Genomic DNA, 6,100 nt, shown 5'->3' with positions numbered 1-6,100 from the left:
AGTGGGGTCACATTCCACTTAAGGAAACATCGACCTGTTGTGTGGCTTTCTTAAAAATTTTTTATTAGGTATGGAGTCGCAACAGAGTGATGCTACTTGTCCCAAATGGTTATTTGGAAGGAGGCATGTCTGTCATCTCGAATTTCAGCTTTGTGAAGTTCCAAACTTAGGACTTAATTATTTTGCAGACGATTTTAATTGCATATTTCAATACAAATAAAATTGTTATATAGGGAGTGTGTGTGTGTGTGTGTGTGAGAGTGAGAGAGAGAGAGAGAGAGAGAGAGAGAGAGAGAGAGAGAGAATCAGATAAACAAACTAGAGAGGAGAAAAAAAATTCTTAAGTGTTGAAAAATATGGCATTTCTTCAAGATGCAGCTCCTAGAGTTTAAAAGTTTCTTTTCAACTCCATAGTTCTGTCTTTTCTTTTTGTTGATGTCTATGATTTTTTTAAATCTGCAAATCATTATGCAAGTGCTGTGTGTCAGGCACTGGGCTAAGTGATTGATATATAATGTAAGTCCTAATTCTTGCGAAGAGGTAGTATCCTCCCCATTTCAGGTGAGGAAATGAGGCTCAAATTCATTAACTGACCTTCTCAAGGTCATCAATTTATATGAGGCTGAGCAAAAGTCAAACCACGTTGGGAGTGATTTGGAAGCCTTGTGCATAGCCCCTAGCATATTTCCTTTCTGTACTTTCCTTCACTTATTAGAGCGGAGAAGCTAGAATTAGAATCTTAGAATTACTGCTCAAACCTTCCTTCCAAATTGTGTGTAATGAGATCACAAATTTTACTTCCAACTTAACACAGATGTGCCAAAGAATAAAATATGATATTTTACTTTTGTCTGTAATTAACTTGGTCTTTCTCCTAAACTTCTACTTAATGGAAAAGTAAATTAACCAAGCATTCCTCTGATATAACTTTAGTCCAATTTTAAAAGTTAAAAAGTTAAATAATGCCTTTAGGTAATATTTAATTTCTCTTTAGGAAAAAACAAAATCTGATATCTCATAGTACCTCACTTTGGTATTTGGGCCTATGGAGGAAGAATGTATGGCTTGGTGTTTCACAGATGTATTAGTCAGGACAATAATGCTAGCTTCTATAACAACCCCCCCCCCCAAAAAAAATATTAGTGGCTTAATACAAACATGATTTATTTACCTTTCATGTTACAATTTAATGTGGGAAGGGCAGTTTTTCTCCAAGTAGTGCTCTCTCTCTCTCTCTCTCTCTCTCTCTCTCTCTCTCTCTCTCCCCAACACATGACCTTCGTGCCTTTCTGGGAATGAAGATGCATAAAGAAATTGTGCATGGTGGACATTAATACTGTTCCCTTTGCATTTACCAGAACCTGGTCACAAGGTCTCGTCTACCTGCAAAGTAGGTTAGTAAATGTACTTTTCCTGTGTGCTCCAGAAGAGGGAACAGGATAGGTGGGATCAAGCCAGGGTCTGCTACAGTGAGGAATTGCTTCCCGGCCTCCTGCTGGTGCTAGGTGCCAGCTCCCTTGCCTGCCTAGTCACTGGAATAATGTCTCCTCAGCTTCTAATGCCAAAGTGGGTGGCCGATCCAAATCAGCATCCTGTGTCCTTGCTCAGCCAACAAGTCCAGTGAAGTGTCCTGCTGACCTGGCCTCACCTTGGCTCCCACTAGTATTTTATTATTGAGTCTCATGTCTCTATAGCCAGCCTGCTGGCCAGAAATTTTACTCCGAGGCCCTAATGTGGGGTATTGCCACAGGGGACCCGGTGACTCACCTCAGTAGCCATACTTCCCAGGACCTCCGGGTGGGTCAGTCAACCTGAACTCGGGGCTGTCCTCTGCTTGACGACACTCCAGGGTGATCTCCGGCTAAGGCCCGGGGTGGTGTGAGCCTGCCAATTAGCAAGAGTCTTCCCAGAGTGCCAAAAAGGAACACCATAAATGGCTCCTCCTACTAACTCTTCTGTCAACTTATCTAACTTATCCCCCTCCTTCTCTGCACCCAAGCCCACAGAGGGGACATGGGGTAACCACGCAGTTCTCTCTGCCTCACCTCCTTACTTCTCATCAAACCCAGGATCCAGCAAGGGGTGGGCTTTTCTTCTTCCTCGCTCTGCCATAGCCCCTCCCTCACAGAACAGGCCTTCACACCACAGAAAAGCAGCCATAATTGAATCCAGGTGTTGATTGAGCCCAGGTGTTGATGCGCGAAGGGAGATAAAGATATTTGGATAATCCTTTCTCAAGACAATAGCCTGACTTGCCAGCTATGGCGCAGCCTCAGCAATCTAGATTTTCAACTTTCAAAAGTGAAAACCACCTCCGGCTTTTTTCTATACATTCATTCCCTAACAATTTCTAATCTTTCCCAGGCAGGCAGATGCCTAGCGTGGAGAGCAAGGGAATGTGCGCTCAGACAAAAGAGAAGCCTCATTTAATTGAAAATGCCTCAATTGAATGCGGATCCTCTTAGGATGATGGGCCAGGGTGCATTCATTTAACAAATATTTATTGATTATGTCCCAAACACTGCTCTAGGTAAACGGTGATACTGCACTCAACAAAGCAAACCGCCTTGGAGAAGCCGCATTCAAGCAGAGCAGAGGAACCCAGAAATAAACACGACTAGTAAGTAAGGGAATATATACATTATGCTAAGTCGTGGGAGGTGCCAAGGGAAAAATGTAGCAGAGAAGGGACTATGCAGAGCTAAGTGAAATGCCAGGTAAGACGAACAGGGAAGGCCTTACTGAGAAGGTGGCTTTGAGTCAAGGCCTGAAGGAAGTGAGAGGGTGAGCTCTGTAGATTTTTGGAGAAGGAACATTCCAGGATCCTAAGTGCAAAGCTCCCAAAGGGAAGTCTCTCTGAGGGGGAAGGGAAGGAGGTGACACCAGAGAGGCATGGGGGTGAGCAGGAGATGGGGCGCTTATCTTTTACTCTTAAGTGAGCTGGGGAGCTATTGAGGATTCTGAGTGGAAGAGTGATGTGATGGGACTTTGGTTTTGTCAGAACTGCTGTGATCCAGCATTGTCAGGGCTGGTGTGGCTCATCTCCCTCTGTTTGAATGGTCCTGGTGGTAGGGGAGGTGCCCCTTCACCTGGAAGTCCATGGAGGCTGGACAGCCTTCATTATCGGGAGCACCTTCCCTCTCTCTTTAAGAATATATATATATATTTTATTGATTTTTTACAGAGATGAAGGGAGAGGGATAGTTAGAAACATCAATGAGAGAGAAACATCGATCAGCTGCCTCCTGCACACTCCCTACTGGGTATGTGACTGAAACCAAGGTACATGCCCTTGACGGGAATTGAACCTGGGACCCTTCAGTCCGCAGGCCGATGCTCTATCCACTGAGCCAAACCGGTTAGGGCAGCAGCACCTTCCCTCTTGTTCGGTTCCTGTAGGACAGTGGTTGGCAGGCTGCGGCCGCCGTGTCTGCACCACCGGGTTTGGGGAGTGGGGTTCATTGGAACATAGCCATGCTTCTTGTGTCACTCTGTTGTCCATGGCTGCTTTGTGCTACAAAGACAGAGTTGAGCGGCTGTGACAGAAACCATATCATCTACAAAGCCTAACATATTTATTAACAGGCCCTCTTAAGAAAATATTTGTGAGAAACAAATTATAGAAAACAACTAGGAAAGAGAACCAAAGACCTCTGAACTATTGGCAAAAAATAGATTTGAGACTAAAATATGTCAAAATAATGTAAATTTATTTATACCAAATATATGCCATATATTTGTAAAGAAAATGGGCATTTAGTGGCAATACAACTTCCTAGAAGTTTGGAGATTAGGAGATGTCAGGAATGAAGTTAGTAAGAGTTTACTTAGTAAGGCAGAAGAGTTTATCTGTGAAATACCAGCTTGCCTCCCTAGAGAGCCTTGTGGATCACAAGCTAGGTTGAAAAATTCCATCAAGTGTTAGATTTGATGTATCTGCATTTGACCTCATTTGATCATTGCCTTGCCTTTATCTTACATGTCTTGCTTAAGTATGTACCGATTTAGTCTAAGAGATCACGAACTCCTTTCCATTATCAGCTTCTATATATTAATGTCAGATAATAGCTAGTCATCTCCTTAGTGCTTTTCTAAGTGTTTAATTTTATCAAAATAATGGGGGGCTTTCTTCTACTCTCAGACTCTGTTCCCTGCGTCATTCTTTTCTGCTTCACTGCTCAGCTTATAGCAGCCTCTTTTCACTAATGGAGGGCTGCCGGGCCCCCGGTACACAGCCCACAGCTCACTTCTCACCTGAGCCCTCTGCAAAGCAGCTGCCTGGCCTTCTCCAGTTAGATTGGTTCCACTCAATGCATGCATAGTCACCAAGACATTCTCCAAATTACTTATAATTTTTTTTTTTCCAATTTTTTTTATTAAGGTATTATATGTGTACATATTTTACCATTGCCACCCCCCACCCCACTCCCATATATGCCCTCACCCCCCAGAGTTTTGCATCCATTGGTTATGCTAAATTACTTATAATTAATGCTCTAGTCATTACAAATGAGTTGTCTCAGGCCAACTCCAATTCCCTACTCAATGGCCCGAGCAGGCAGCGCAGTCAGAGCTGGGGTCACAGGAACACAGTCACCCTAGACAAGGAAGCTGCTGCCCAGAGTCATGTCGGTGGCTGCTAATAAAGTCATGTTGGTAAATGGTTTGGCATAAATGGCAGCTTCTCAAAGTTATCTTTTGTAATTTTGCATAGATGACGTCTTCACAAGATACTATACACCTCAGGGCCATGAACACGATTCAAAGAATATGCACTCTCACTGCAATGGCTCATTGTGCCCCAGATCCTGGCCTCTCAAAAGTTAACACGGTCACCCAATCACCCAAGTGCATAAGGAGTGTCTATGGCCAAATCTGGATCAGGGCCATTAAATAACTTTGTAGAATTGCTGAACCCTGTGAAAGCGGAGGCTGCAGGGCTCTCTCTGGCCTTGACTAACCAGCACTGGGGAAGCTATAGTGATATCATTCAAGAGCCTACTGTCTAGAGCTCAAGTGAGTGAGAAATAGAGAGTGTTTTCTTTGTTTAAGAGGCATTGTGTCAGGGTCAGGGGAATCAGTTCCTGCTTCCTGCTCACACACCTGGTCTTACCTGGCCTATATGCCTACAGGATGGTAGAAGTTGGGGTTCAGGGGTAGGCTCAAGGTCCTATGAGTATTTACATACTTCCCTTCCAAGACAAATAATATAATCAGGCAGAGAGGAATACAGAATTTTCAGGGTTGTGGCCTAGTTCATACAACCCAGTTGAAGGACTAAATCTGGCTGAGGGCACACTCAATACTCAATATTGAAGCTACCAGCTAGGATGAGATCCTATTGTACCATTGTGTTAGTCAATTCTCCAGAGAAGCATAATCAATAGGAGATAGATAGATAGATAGATAGATTGATAGATAGATGATAGATACTACACTTGATCTTAGCCAAAAGGCCGAGAAGCGATGATGATAGATAGATAGATAGATAGATAGATGAAAGAGGTGTATTATGAGGGATAAGATCACATAGTAATGGAGACCGAGAAGTCCCACTATCTGGGGTTTGCAATCTGGAGGTCGGTGTTGTAGATTTAGTCTAAGCCTGAAGGCCTGAGAACCAGCATCTTGCTAGCATCAGAGTTTGCTGAAGCAGTAGACTTGCACCCTGAGTGATGGTCTAGAGCTGTGGTTGGCAAACTCATCAGTCAACAGAGCCAAATATCAACAGTGCAACGATTGAAATTTCTTTTGAGAGCCAAATTTTTTAAACTTAAACTTCTTCTAACGCCACTTTTTCAAAATAGACTCGCCCAGGCCGTGGTATTTTGTGGAAGAGCCACACTCAAGGGGCCAAAGAGCCGCATGTAGCTCATGAGCCACAGTTTGCCGACCACTGGTCTAGAGGAGATGCTGTGTGCTCTAGAGCTAGGAGATCCCCATGCCTCCAGGCCCTGGGATGTCCACTCAGGGTGATTGGTGCTGTCACAGTGGGGGCCGGAAAAAGAGGGCTCTAATCTCTGATGGTTAATTTTATGTATTAATGTGAGTGGGCCACGAGGAGCCTAGATATTTGGCCAAACATCATTCTAGGTATATG

At 43.8% G+C, this 6,100-nt stretch overlaps 1 pseudogene; it reads right to left on the bottom strand.

Annotated features, from left to right (window-relative positions):
• Positions 1 to 5,309: 5,309 nt before the first annotated feature.
• Positions 5,310 to 5,468, bottom strand: LOC129148042 (U2 spliceosomal RNA; annotated as a pseudogene).
• Positions 5,469 to 6,100: the final 632 nt, after the last annotated feature.

The sequence above is a fragment of the Eptesicus fuscus genome, chromosome 22, assembly GCF_027574615.1.
Source record: "Eptesicus fuscus isolate TK198812 chromosome 22, DD_ASM_mEF_20220401, whole genome shotgun sequence".
Classification (NCBI taxonomy): Eukaryota; Metazoa; Chordata; class Mammalia; order Chiroptera; family Vespertilionidae; genus Eptesicus; species Eptesicus fuscus.
Note: the sequence above shows the minus strand (reverse complement) of the source record. Positions and strands in the feature narration are given on the sequence as shown.